This window comes from Abramis brama (genome assembly GCF_963993115.1).
Source record: "Abramis brama genome assembly, chromosome: 19".
NCBI lineage: Eukaryota > Metazoa > Chordata > Actinopteri > Cypriniformes > Leuciscidae > Abramis > Abramis brama.
Window position 1 is genome coordinate 7,199,395 of NC_139981.1, and position 15,593 is coordinate 7,214,987.

General features: G+C 38.7%; 1 protein-coding gene across 11 annotated transcripts in view; it reads left to right on the plus strand.

The window, feature by feature from the left end:
- Positions 1-15,593, plus strand: part of kcnma1a (potassium large conductance calcium-activated channel, subfamily M, alpha member 1a) — a 182,664-nt gene that overhangs the window by 1,659 nt on the left and 165,412 nt on the right. The window lies entirely within an intron of this gene.

Genomic DNA, 15,593 nt, shown 5'->3' on the forward strand with positions numbered 1-15,593 from the left:
CTATTTGGTTCATTATGGGCAATACAATTAAAAGCAAGCCAGCACGTTTATAATGCTGCACACGGTCATGTAGGGACACAGATTATCTTTAACTAAACAGCCATCCTCAACTACAAACACATTTTAGTGTTTGATTTTCGTAGGAAAACAATCCAGACCTGTTGCTTGCAATTGTGCAGTATGAAATATAGTTTTTCTTTTTTATTCTTCACATCCATTCAATTTAGTAGTAATGTGATGGCTTCCATTAGGCACTCAAAATGGACCCTGTGTGTGTGATTGCAACAAAAGTGTGGCTTATCTTCTGCGTGTCCATCTTTGACGGATTGGCTTCAGTCCAATGTAAATGGAAAAGTGTTATTTGCTTCTCTGGAGACTCATTCATTGCAGACATAAAAACGGACTGGTTACCCAAAGCTTCATTTTGGCTGCTTCAAGTGGGATTTGAGGAGACAATATCCAGTGAGTTATAATTAACCACATGAGGCCTGCATGGATTCAAACACCCATACGGTTTAATCCCTATTAGTACCTACTGACTAAGATATCTGTCTGGGAATGACTTAAAATACAGATTAGATGGTTTGTCGCCCTGTTAGTTTGTCAACAACCTTGGCTGTGGGGTGTTTTTGTTTTTAAATGGTTGACATTATGAAATAATTACGTGTTCCTTCTCGTTCGGATGAGACTGTGTTGATCTTTTTATTTATTTAAATGAAAAGGGTTAATGGTGTCTGTGAAGTCACCAGTATTCATTATCATTTAATTACCTACATGTACAAGCGTTCCAGCAAAGCAGAGCCTATCTGAAACTGACACTGTAGCTCATCCTCTTCGGATGGAGGTTGTTAAAACACAGTCAGGCCTGTGTTTATATCACTAGCTGTTTGGAAGCCTTGATTAAGCCTTGTTGTCGTCTCTGGGATATGATGTATAAGTTAAACCGGTTATTTCGCAGCGTCAGTGTTTCCCTAATCAGTTCAGTGGTTGATGACAACTTATGTGCCATTGGGAATGAGCATGTTTTGCCAAGTGATATCTCACCATATCCCGTTTCCAAAAAGACATGAAAATGGCGCTGGGGATAATTGTGTTTCCATGTAGAAGGAGAGTCTGGAGGGTGACTTTGTGGATGGGTATTGACACTCTGTTGCAAGGGGGACGTGCTTATTAGTAGCATTAAGAGGCTGAAACGTTATCCCTGTGCAGCTGACTGCGGACGGCAGGTCTTCCAGGCATGGTGTCAGTAATGGGATGCATATTATAGGCCGGCCATGTTGAGCAAGTGGGTGAGACTGAAAGCATGCCGTTATATCAGTCATATAGACGCAACATACAGTAATGCACCTGGAAAAAAAGACTCCAAATCCAGAGCACATCATCTTAGAGTTGTTCATCTGCACTTCCTGGTTTTGTATCAGACTTTACGGTTTGGTTATTCAAAGTGTCTTTCCATTGTTCACTAGGTGATAATAACTGCCCCTAAGGTGCAGTTGCCATACGGCAGGAATGGTGACTTAATGTGAACTCACACTCTCTCTCTCTCTCTCTCTCTCTCTCTCTCTCTCTCTCTCTCTCTCTCTCTCTCTCTCTCTCTCTCTCTCTCTCCCTCTCTGTCCTCTGTGGCACCTTGCCTGAGGCTCCAGTTAAAACGCATGCACTTTAAAGTACAATACCTATTGAGTCTTTAAGGGAACAATTTGTGGCCTTATTAAGGGGGAAATTGTAATAAAGATGCTGACTTTTAGATTTTGTGGGAATTTTATTTCTAGCACAGGTAGCAGTAGCAACACTACTGTCCGAAATAAACAAAATTGCCATCTTTTTATTTGAGCCAAGGAGGTTTATTGGTGTTGAAGTCACGTTGGAAATGATCGGTATTCACAAGGGCATAATATGATTGCCACTATCAAGTTGTATTTACCAGTAGATGAAAAAAAGAACAAGCCATCTTATAATTTACTGTGAAATAGTTGTTTTTTTAAAGGAAGATAAAACATTTAATGTATGCTTTAAGATGATGACTTTATTTTATAAGTCTTTTATTGAATCAGTGTTTTCTTTTTGTATCGCTGCTTGGTTTGGCAATCCCACATTGACGAATAGGAATAGGTTGAATAGCCTTGTTAATGTGGCAAGAAAAGTCATAGGAGTAAGTCAAATACAGCCTTGACATTTATCAAAGACAGATTTTAAGTAAGGCACATTCAATGTTAAGAAATATAGATCACTCATAATATAAAGAATTTCAATTGTTGCCTTCTGGGCGTCATTTTAAAGTGCCAGGTGGAAGAACAAAAAGATTTAAGTTATTTTTTTATTTTATTTTTAAATTCGGTGGCTGTTGGTTTAATGAACTCTTCATAGGTAGATTACTTTGATATGAACTATGATTTGTGCGATGTGCATTATACAGTATATTGTTTGTGTATTATGTATTGTCTATATGTTTTACCTTCTGCTACAAAACTAGTTTCCCCTAAGGGGGGCAATAACAAAACAAAAAACGTCAAAAACATTCCCAGAATTCCCTGTGGCACTTCATATTTGATGTTTTTTTTTTTCAATTAAATAATGCTATGCACATTATTTTGTTATTTTATGTCAAATTAAGGTTTATTGCATTATATTAGTGTGTATCATATGTGTTACCTTGGTTATGTTTTGTATTTGTGTGGCATACAGAAGACACGATTAGTAGTCATTTTACTTCAGCTTGAGAAAAAGCTTCTTGTGGTGAGCTTTGATTCTACATGTGGCTTTCTCTTTACCGCCTGTGTTTTTATGGTGGTTGTCAGTATATTATAAAGATATACAAGCATTTTTAGGACTTTGGTATTTTAACATTTATATGAGTTAATGAAATGTTTTTTTTTTTTTTACTGTAATTTTAAGTTCAATCCATAAAGCTCAAAATGTTTCTTCTGTTTTCTGTAATGGTAAAGCTCTGGCAACCACAGATGCTGTTTCTTTACAATAAAAAAAAGATTGTTTTTTATTAACAGTGTACAATTCAGTTTGCACACATTTATTTGTACGTTTGTTGAATCAAGCTGGGTATTTGCATGATGCCATCTTTGCTTAAGGGCACTCAGTTCTGTGCTCACCTTTTTGAGCCAATCATTTGAGCCGTGACTAATCACTCTAGAGCCACGGGAAAATTGTGACACTGATTGGTTGATGGCACCACAAGATCGTGCACAGTCCCAAGCCTTTCACTGGCAACCGTCCCACCGGTGCATGAGCTGTGATGTCAGAGGGAGGGAACCGGGAAAGGTTTCCAAGACACATTAGAATACATGGCTATTTTATATTGGCTGTCAGTGGAGAAAAATGCTCCTTGTTCACATATTGCTGTAGGTGTGATTACATCTATCAATCAGCCGAGGCTACCTGCCATTAGCAACACAAAAATTCTTGCGTATCTACTGCACCTTTAATGATTTTGCTTAAGGCAGAGACTAGCCTTAAATGGACACTTTTTTTTTAATGAACTAGCCTATGTTTCAAAAGTTTCTATTTACATTTTGCTCAGGGTTTCAACACCGTTACAGAAGCGGAGTTTGATATTGATTTATATTCCATGTTTATTTAATATTGTTTTGTATTTCTGCTCTAAATTGCTTTATTTATTTTCCTGTCTTGTTTTACTGGCAAATAACGGGAAGGTGTTTACCAAAAGCTATTGCTCCTTGAAATGAGCCTTTGCTTTTCCATCCAGTGATTTAGTCCGATTGCTCCTTGACTGCCGTTTCCCATTTAAAGCTCACAACGTTCTCTGACCCACTGGAGGGTTACGTCTCAAATGAGGCGTGTGTTTTGTGTGCATGTGTTATGAGACCACAATACAACGATATTTTTATAGACCTAAGGCTGAACTTTGTATTTTCATTAAAGCACTCAGAATTACTGAGATGTCTAGCAAGTGGGTTTGTTGTGCGCCTGTGTAACCCCTCGTGCTTGGCAACACACCAGCTGCCTTTGGGCTAACAGGCGGACAACACACACCCAAAGATCAGCTGTCCCTCTCACTAACACTCTAACACAATGTACCCTGTGAGTTCTGTGCTCGGTATATGCGCCTATAGCTCTTATTACCAGAGAAACGTCAAATTATTTTAATTGTCGGTTGATACTTAGGTTCTTAGGTTTTTAATATGCAAATGAGTGCAGTGGAAGAGCATGTTGTGGAAGTCAAAGGACACTTGGGTGTTACTTTTCAGTAGTAATTCTGCTTTTAATTAAGCTTTTTCGAGTATAGTTCTTTTTTTCCTCTGGCTTTTTTTTTTTTTTTAAAGGTTTGCAACAAATTCCATCTTGAAACAGCTCAATAAGAATGGTGTGAAATTGATTTGCTATTGATCCCAACTGACAGTTTGTGTTTTTACGCTTCTTGAATTGATATTTGGAAATGTTTTTAAATTACATATCTCCTTAGGATGTCACGTTGACTGTTTGCTGTTGTCAATATGACAAACGAGTATGCATAATAAAACTGGGGAGAGGACTTCTCATGCCTTCATGTTGCAGTATAAAAATATAAAAACGTCAGATTTGCGTCCATTTGTTGCTGCAGCCACTAGGATGGATCATAGTTGAAGTGAGCGATAATGATGTTTGAAGAAATTGAAACTGACAGTTGTACCGTCAAATATGTTTATTTACTACAGGATTTGTGTGTTGAACAGTACAATTTTATCCCCTGATATTCTTACATAGTACTTTAATAACCGAAGACAAAGACACGTCGTCAAAATTGGTTTGTGTTAAGCCTGGAACACACCAAGCCAATGCCGACGAACTAGCGCTGATGAAAGCCGACTGTGTTGTCGCCTTGCGTCGGGGTAAAAAGCTGCACTTGAACACACCGAGAGAACTACTGCCGACTGTCAGCTAGAATGCGCGTTCTGCGCCTGCGTGTAAATGAGACAACTGTCTATTTCTGCAGATATATTCGTCTATATTCGTCATTCAAAAAGGGAAACCGACGCTGCCGGCTGCAGATACACAAACCGTAAACAAAGCAGTGCGTGCTCACCGTTTTGGATATCAATCCTGCTAAACACTTTCTTTATTCCGCTCCTCTCATGTTAATATTGAAATATTCGCTAAGGAACACTCAGGTAAGATGACGTAACATTAGAACAGCCTTCTATCTGTACCGTTTTGACTTTGCTCGCTGTTTTGCTATTATTCTCGTGCACTGACTCGTTCACTAAGCTGAACAGCCAATCAGAGTTCCCTCTTTCACCGACGGCCCGAAAAAAAGCAGACGAGCACCAATTTCAGCCGACGGTGCGGAACACACTAAGGAAACTTAGTCGGCCGACGCACAAAAACTGCCCGACGGCCGACCGTCGGCTTGGTGTGTTCCAGGCTTTACAGTGTGTGGCTACAAAGAAATTACAGATCAGTTCATCCGTATTCAAAGTTAGTGTTTCATTGCTGGGAACAGAGATGATTTAGTATGGGAGTGATATTTATGTGCTAGGCCTCTGAGTTCCTTCTAGCATACCGGCCATAGAGGCCTGACATTACTGTCATGTGTTGTTGATACTGGCCTGACGTGAGCGTGCTCTACAAACCCAGGGCAAAGACCGACCAGTTTCCACTGATGTGGTCAAGACATGGCAACCAATCCAAGTAAAACAATAAGGATTCGCCCACTTTTGCACTGAGCCTCTGCCAGGTACTTCTAATATTGTACTAATTACTAAATGTTACGTTAATAAATACATAAAATTTTACTAAAAAGGTAAGACAAAGCTCAATTAAATACAAATACAACTTTTTTTCCTATTAGATTATATTAACAGAATGTCTTTTGTGTCTTGCTTATGTGTTTTGTTGAAAGGTCATTGTTACAATTCTGCTTATTTGATTAGTGACCTAGAAATAGTGCGAAATCATAAACATTTCTGCTTCGTTTGATATCTCACTCTCAATGTTCCTTTGTTTTAAATGTTTCTTTCCATTTATCAAAAAATTTGAAACCCAGATTTTTGTGGCCTCAGACATTTGGCCCCCAGTGTTTGTTTCAGGAGAATGGCAACACCAGGTCTTGCTGGCTGGTCAAAACCGTTAGCACATGGGAAAAGATAGTAGGATGACCATTGCTGGAGCTCACAGAGAAAGCCGCTGATGACTGGTTCAGCTGCTGTTGTCTTTAAAGAGCCTCGTGTGTGTGTGTGTGTGTTATCTGTGTGTGTGTGATCTGTCTGCAGTCAAAGCCACCATGTGCTCTTAGCTCCACTAACCCCTGGCTAATAGGAACTAGTTTATATTAACAGTTCATATAGTCAATTTGGAGTTCAGTGGAGGCTAGCTTTATGAAAGCTGTTTAAGAGTTACAATTAATGACTATCATTAATAGAGATTCATCAATGTGAATTGTTGGTCCTTATGAAGTAATCACAAGGCCTCTCATAATCACGGTTGTGTTTGCATGAGACGAAGGAGCTCTTAAGCCTTGAGAGTAGGCTCTACTTTTGGTAACGCTTTCCTCTCAAACATCTTTGGTACTCACCGTTGTGAGATGAAAATTGATGCATAACTGATGGGGGCAGTCCGAGCCCTTCATTTAGAGTTAACTGGACGCCTATCTAATCACGGCCCCTGCTGCCAGCTACTAAGCTCTGATTCGCCCGCATCTCAATGAGCGTAACATCAAAATTGGTGCTTTGATTGGAAGCAGTGATGCAGTGAGCAGGGGAGAGGAGAAGCGAAGGGTAGAGGACGTTCCTGTGACCTTCAGGGATGTGGGCTGTGCTACCGAAACCTTGCGCTGCTCTGTGATTTGGCTCCATCTCTCCCGTGTTCTCGCAAGCTAATAACAGGTTGTGCTTCTGATGGCAGGCGGCAATTTTAATAACCTGCTTGGCTCTTAGCATGCACTACAGCACATTGGTGGGATGAGATAGTGCTTTTGATGTGCCTGCAAAGGTTATTCCACAAATGTCAGGCTGGTTTAATTGAAGAAATGTTACAATTTGCATCTCTCAATGGCTGTTTCTCAGCTTGCACTGTTGAAAGCTTTTTAAATGAAACCAAATTTTTTACCCGATCCTAAGGATGTGTAAAAGCATTCATTTAGTTTTTTTTCCACTGGGCTCTAAGGGTGTTTCATTTGTTTAAAAAGTAATAGTGGAAGGAATAGGGCTCGTGAAAAGTGAGATGAGTGTTTGTAAAATAAGCTGTCATGTGTTCTGCTCATGACATGGCATGTCGACATCATGTAGCCTACATATGTTGTACGCAGTGAAACTTGAGTTGATTGTTGTAGGTCTTGGAAGAAAGTGATTTAAACTGGTGTAGTCTGCCCATCTTGTCTCACTACATTAGTTACTTTATGCATAATGTAAAAGTACAGCTTTATGTTATAAATAAAGTAGGTGTAGGCTACTTTTTGCACTCTTGTGTTTTACTTTTTTCTAAAAATAAAGTATGTGATAACATTTGAGTAAAACATATTGAAGAACAAGCACTAACAAATATTACTGAAAGAAGACTTAGATATTAAGAAGAATTCGATATTACTCTGCAAATAGCAAGTCATTTTAATACAAATTGAAAATCGGAATATAGGATGTTAATGCTAATAGTGCACATACATATATAATATTATTAATAATACTTCTAAAAGTGGAACTAAGGCTATAGTTTTTCCCCAGCTAGGACCTCAGGGGACCGATTATCTGCTTACAGGTGAAATTGAGTTGATGGTACTGGATGTTTTTAATAGTTTTGATTAGAAATAATTATTTTATACATTTTGTTCTTCAGTGGGTGTGAGGTCTGTATGATGTCATCAGATCAAAGTGTTGTCGAAAGTGGTATTTATTCACGGTTTATTATTAAAAGTGTTTTTAGAAACATGCACAGTCTTGCACTAATTATGCTTAATAACCTGACAGCATGTAAGGTCATGTAAACAGTGATCATAAACCGTGAGCAAAAACGATTGGCACAACGATTTTCCCCCATCAGCCTGTTCTTGCTTTACATGTCTTAAACAGTGCTCTGATGGTTTAATCAATGTGTGCACGTATGCATGTCTCTTTATGTTTTGATGTCAAAAAGGGAGAAAACACGATTTCAACATGTTTACAATGTCAATTTTTTTGTTGTTGTTTGAAGGTGATTATTTGCATGTAAAGCCAGTCATTGTTTTAGAGATGTAAAAAAACAAAAACATGATTCTCTTTCGTTAATATAATCCCTTATAGCAAATATTCAAATTATTCAAGCTGTGCAACATTCATTAAATATTTAACACCTATCTACTATCTAAAGATCATATAACAGACACAGGCACAACATATGTGATCCCCATAAACATTAGCCCTTTTTTTTTTTTAGAGGTTGTGAGACCAACTGATAGCACAAGCACAATTTTTCCTTGTTGAAGAGCTCTATATCCCTCATGAATCACGTTCAGCACACTTGGAAATTTGGCTGCTTAATAGGCATCTGGGCTGGGTCCACACTAGCAATCTTGTTAACATTCAGGCAGTCCTGCACATCTTAAAGGGATAGTTCACCCAAAAATGAAAATTCTGTCAGTAATTACTCACCCTCATGTTGTTCCAACCGCGTAAGACCTTCGTTCATCTTCGGAACATAAATTAAGATATTTTTGATGAAATCTGAGTGCTGGATCACTTCTCCATAGGCTGCTAGGCGAAACTTGCTGGCCCAGAAAAGTTATTAAAGAGATCGTTAATATAGTCCAAGTGACTACAGTGGCTTAATCTTAAGTATATCAAGCGACGAGAATACTTTTTGTGCGCAAAAACAAACAAAAATAACGACTTTATTCCACTATTCATTTCCTTCTCTCTGGGCCTCGTAGTGTTTTTGCGCAGCGCGTCTGTGTTGCACGTCATCACGCATCACACACATGACCAGCGTCGGCCAATAGTGAGCCTACGTGGTGACGTGTAACACAGACGCGCTGCGCAAAAACACTACGTGAACCAGCTAGAGGCCCAGAGAGAAGGAAATGAATAGTGGAATAAAGTCGTTATTTTTGTTTGTTTTTGCGCACAAAAAGTATTTTCGTCACTTGATATACAGGGTGGGCCATTTATATGGATACACCGTAATAACATGGGAATGGTTGGTGATATTAAAGTCCTGTTTGTGGCACATTAGTATATGTGAGGGGGCAAACTCCTCAAGATGGGTGGTGTGTACTAATATATACTAATGTGCCACAAACAGGACTTTAATATCACCAACCATTCCCATGTTATTACGGTGTATCCATATAAATGGCCCACCCTGTACTTAAGATTGAGCCACTGTAGTCACTTGGACTATATTAACGATCTCTTTAATAACTTTTCTGGGCCAGCAAGTTTCGGTCACCTAGCAGCCTATGGAGAAGTGATCCAGCACTCAGATTTCATCAAAAATATCTTAATTTGTGTTCCGAAGATGAACGAAGGTCTTACGCGGTTGGAACAACATGAGGGTGAGTAATTACTGACAGAATTTTCATTTTTGGGTGAACTAACCCTTTAAGTGCAAGAATAATTTTCTTCACTCTAGCTCTGCGATTCTGCGTGAGTGTGAAGTCTCTTTCACGGTTTGGATAAAACACAAGTGTTTTCAGCCTCAGTGATTCTGCTCAGAATCAGGCCGTCAGCACCATGGAGAGCTCAGTGGAAGAGTTTCAGCTGCACCAATCCAGACACTGGACCGTCTAATGCTCAAATACATCTGCTTTGATGGAAGGTGTACAAAAATGTTTGGGATGACTTTAACACAAAACATCTGAGCTCGTCGTAATCAAGAGAGTGAAAATAGTGGCAATTGTTTTATTGAAAGCTAACATCTGTTTGCTCTGAATGAAAGCAGCTGCGACCTTGTCATCTGTGCAAGTACATCATGTTGAAATACATTTGATATGAATGGGCAGTAAATGACTATGCCCCTATACAGCTTGGATTTGGAAGACTTGTTTGTCTGCTTTTACACTCTCCCCGTTATGGTCTGCAATTTTTAGACATTTACACATGTGGCTGCTTTCATTTGTGCACATGCACAGCTGTTTATGTTTTGGTTGTTAATTATAGCTGGTGGAGACCACTAATTGATTGCTATTTTTCTTCGTTGTGAAACGGTTGCCCTGAGAAATACTTGTGTAAATCATACATCTTTTCAATTGTGTATATTTCTACCTTCCCTCAAAGTTAACAATAATATTTAAATAATTTAAAATTAAAGATCAGTTCTGGTGCCTTTCTTGAATGTGAACTATTGACTAAAAGCTAAATAAAGCCATGCTTTAAAATAAATTGTGGATAAGAAAATGTTGGGATGGCCTAAAACAGTGTAAATGTCCTCAGCGCAACCCGTTGGGTACGTGAAGAGCGATGACTGTGCTTGCTGTACTCACAGTGCAGGGATGATAATGGCTTCTGGCATACGTTAAGGGTTTTACCATGTTTCAGAGAGCTGCTGTTCTCTCTTCAGATTTTATACTGATTAAACAGCTTCCTTGATTTAGTATTAAAGAACTGTGAATCATATCCGGCATCTACCCTTGAATGTCCTTGAATGCACCCTAGACATGGAGGATGATTTTGCATTATATTGTACAAGGACGTCATTTGATTTGCTAATTCCGGTTTGGTTGGTGGGGTAGAGGGGGCTAAAGCCACACAGCTGCTTTGCTGAGCATTGTCTCAAAGCAATACAACTGCAGAGAGATGAGAACTGGCACAGGCTCAAAAAAACCCAGCTTGGCCCCGCTCTCTTTTGCTCTCTCTCTCTCTTTTGCTCTCTCTCTCTATATAACTTCTTTTTTGCCTCCAGCAGTAGCAGCCTTTTCCAACACGGCCTCTCCCAAATCCTCAAAAAATAAACATTAATGTTATTAATATTTAATATTTAGAAATAAATATAAATATTATTATTACATATTAAAGTCATACAATGGTATTTCAAAGGCCTTCAGGTTACGTTAAGGCTATGTTTACAGATGATATACTTTCCACTTGTTTTGTCCTGTCTGTTTGGATTCTCTTAACATTCAAATCCCCTCAGGCTAGACATTTTGATCAGAAATAGTTATTTTACAATTGTTAAGACGGTATAGTCTGTAATTAGAACTACCATTATTTTAGAAAGAGTGATATCCTTTTTTATTTATGTATTATCGACTTGGTACTGAAGTGTTGTTACTTATGAGAGTCCTACTCCATAGTGGGTAACATTTTATTCTTTGTTATTACTGTATAACCTGTTTCCCTTTATGGAAACAAAGGTCCGCTCTCCACAAATAGAAGGCATTGAGTTAGGCCTGAGCTGTGGGACGCCTGCTGTGACCTTTGACCTCTTCAAATAGGGTCAGGGTCATAGTTTCCCAGGTCACTGGAGAAATTAACCAGCCTCTCTCGAATTACAGCACAAGAACAGAACATTTTTTTAACCCAGTAACCCAAGATAGGAGTGGCGTAGCAGTTACACTGACTCAAAAGACATGTAACATGCTCTTTAATTACCTGCTGCACTTTTTGATTGTGCTCGTTGTCCCTCAAACTCACACATCCATTTCTGATGAGCTGTCTGTCCACTTCAGTTTGTTTAAAAATACATGCGGAGGGCGAAACTACAGATTCTACAGTCAGCAGTAGCAGTTGTCTGCTTGTTTGTGCTCATAAACTAAATGAATAATGCCATGCTGTGTAAGTGACATAATTCAATAGCCGTGTTCAGATGCACTGCCTGTTGTACTCGCTGATTCGTTTGTCTAATTCGATGGCTGTGGCTGCAAGCAAGGCACCAAAAAAGCTAAATGCACAAGTCAAGCTATAGCCTCTCAATGAAATGAACAACGCTCTATATTTAGGAAAAGGTTTTATGGGGGATTTATTGCTGTCTCAGAGCACACCCTGTCCTTGCCGTTATGATTTTCCAGGTACCTGCAGCTCTAGGAGCTTGACATTTAGCCAAAATAATGCCATGTCAGAATGTACCTGACACTGTCAGCTGTATCCTGCTAGATTAGACAAGCTGAGAGCCGGCTGACAGATGCAGAGCTCATTCACGAACAGCCTGAGCACCAGCGCTGCATGATGTACAAGCAAACCTTTATTTTGCCTGCAGAATAGGCCTGGCTCTCAGGAACTGGACGTGTGAATCATGGGACAGCAGCTTATTCCTTGTTCCATCCAGTGATTTCACTGGAGCAGAAATGGCAGACTGAGGCATTGAGTGGTGAGTCAGTTGACTGCCTGAGAGCTTGTACCCTTTCCTTCACCCCCTCAGAGGTTATGCCCCCTCTGTCATTCATGCCCTGGGATGAGGGCTCATTTACTATGACAAGATGTAGAAACCCACCAACAACAGGCAATGCTGTTTTTAAGCCCTGTTCGAAGGCATTACATGGCCCAGTACGTTTTAAAAGTGTGCAAAAAAGCTTAACTGTGTTACTGGAAGCTTTTGCTTGTCTTTGCAATTGATGCTAAGAGTCATCTTTACCGCCACCGGCCTGGCTTTGATGAGATGTTTGTGTTTCGAGGCAAACTGTGATTGTCTCTCTGCCAATTTCTTTTCAATTTTTTTTTCATTTCCATTGTAACAGGAAAACAATAAACCAAAATAATCCAGTCTAAATGACAAACTGTGCTCATCAGCCAGAGAAATTAGTGGAAAATTGTGCTGGCCTATTGTCTTTCAAAATCAGATATCCTTTTTTCAGCCCATCCTCGTGTACTGTAGAATTTTTTTGTCAGATAACCTAAAATATGTGCTTTATGCGGTAAACATGTTATTTACTGTGACTGCATTGAAAGTCATTTTAAAGAGTCAAGCAATGTCAAAAGTATTTTGGTGCAAAGTCGATACTAAAATAAAACAATGCAATGATGCCAGTCTTTCTAGAGTATTGGTAGTGCTACCTGACTGACATATTTGCCTTCCATTAATGACATTAATGTGTCTGTGTGTGAACGATTAATTGTGTCTTGCCAAGGTATTGATGTTAAGAGAGCTGGTTTGTCTTAAGTGACTAAACAAGCATGACAAAAGATATATGATTTGTGTCAAAGTATTAAAATCTGCTAAGAGGTCATTTAAATATAACAAATAGATTAATAACATAGTTAATGTAATATTAACCAACATTTTATCAAACTTTGAACTTTGCTTTTTTAATATATATTACATCAGCATAAGAGAGTCAAATTGGATGTCTAAAGGGCCTCATCTCAAGATCACTCGTTTAAAAGTTCATCTATTGCCAAAATTATGGAAAAAAAAGATCAGTCAAGAATAGAAAATTATTGAAAATATTCAAATCAGGAATGTCAGAATAAGAATGTGTAGTTTTTGCATAAAAATATCCGTCAAAATCAACGTTGAACGATTTCAATTGGATTGGTGTTTATTCTCTTTAGCATGGAGTGTGAAGTAGGCTATTTACTGAACGTTCTGATTCAATTTCAGTGAGTGAAGAACAAATTTATACTCTCCTGCGTTAGGCTTTGTATTATGTTAGTTATTGTCTCTGACAGACGTTGTTGAAGCCGATCAGGCCGCCAGTTTCACCCTCCTCTCGGAAAGCAATGACACATTCAGAACATCCGGTAGTGTGGGTTTTCCAGGAAATGCGTGTACTTGCTAGATCTCTGCTTCTTGTAAATACTACCGTGTATTGTGCACGTTATTGTTTGACAGACATCCATGTCGTGATTTTCAAATGATGTGGATTTGAAAACAGATGGATCTTAAGGTAATAATTATCTATTTCTTAACCCGCAAGTATTCAGTGAAGAGATTGATGCCTTTGAGTGTGTTATGTCAATGTTTTTAGTTCTAATATTCCAACTGACAGCCAGGCTAAGTTTGACGGACGTGATAACGTGCGTAAGGGGTGAACTATGTTTGATTTTTGGGTAATTATAAAACCTCCTGGAGATGTTCAAAATGCTTTTTTTGCGTAGTTCATTATGCTTATTTTATGGTATTAAATGAATTTTGTGAGCATAGATTTTTCCAGATGCAGCATAGATTTTTCTATTTTAGATAGGATATTTAAAGGATCTATACAAGTAGGATTTTATTTATTATTAAATTAAATGTATTGTCCAAGCAATAACAGATGTTTTGTTTACAACTGACAATCATGTGATTGACTCACTCCTCCCCCGTTAATAAATTGTCATAGGAATGAATGTTTTATCACTGAAGTGCCATGCAAATTTATTGTTACAGACTTCCCCATGAGAAACAATTACAGTGCGAATAGGGCTTAGGATGTACAGTCTCTCTTGAGATGGCTTAAGACCAGTGTGTTAATATTTTGTAGAAAATACATTAGATACTACATTAGACATCCAGAAAATAATGGGCTTTATATTGGTATGCATTTGATCCTTTAGATGCATTACTCCCAGAGAACAAGCTGTTTTTTCTTGGTACATGGTAGAAACAGCAGGAAGCATGGTGTATTTTTTTTTATGCTCATTGCAGGAGTGCTCAGGAAAGCCTTCGGATGATGAATTGCTGCATCTGGCTTTGTTCCTCAGCCCAGAATCATACTTGAAGAAATCACTCACTTCACTATGCTGTATAAGACACAGCAGTTCGGGAGTCAAAAACTTGATATTTCAGTCTATAATACCCCATTGAATGTCATCATGTGAATAGTGTCAAAATTGGCCTATTTTGTGAAAATTATTTTTAGTTATGTCAAGTTTTGTGCATGCACTAAAAGAAAATACACTGAATGCGACACGCCAATAATATAGGGCTCACAAAAGCTCTAGGTTACTGCCTGTCAATGCTAATCTCTTTAAAAGCAACCATATTTCAATTGGACAAAAATGATTAGTGCTAAGTGTATCCTACAAATAGAAAATTGTCATTCATAACTCAGATGAATGTGACCTGCTGGGTGCTGGAGTCTGTGTATATGTGACTGTTCATGTGTATCTGAGCTACAATACCTGATAAAAAAAAATAAACAAACACTACAAGTCTTGCTACAATTGGAATCCCATACGTATAATTCAATGGGCTAGGTGTTAATCAATTGGAAGGAAATCTCAAATTGATTTTTTTAACATGTCTGAACCACTACCCTGCCCTTGTGCAGATCAGGCCAGCCCCCCCTTATTTTTCTCTCTGATTTGCTAAACTTAGTCAGGTTTTGTATGTGCGCTACTGACATGATATTAAATAGTAAGCTTGGACAACAGTTTATTCCTCATTAAAGACACACTAGCATGATGATTTGTCTGAAGATGTTGCCAAAATGGCCAATGAGTGAGCCAACTTGTCTTAAAGGGACATGGAATGATTTCAGAGGCAGTTAGCTAGCAAAAGCCATGGCTTGTTTTGGCAGAAGCCGGCTTTGCTAAAAGAGGATCAACTTTTAACTCAGAGCAAATTATAATTCACTCAGGAATGGCATGGAGGGAGATGTCTGGGAAAGCCCACTATCTTCATCCCTCTTGGCTCAGAAGCCGATTGATGGTCCCCATTTGCTTCCCTCTTAAAAGAAGCAGAGCTAAGCCCTTGAAAAAAGAGAGCATTTGCAAGTAATCTCCCAACTGTAGTCAACAACAGATGAAGTTATTTTA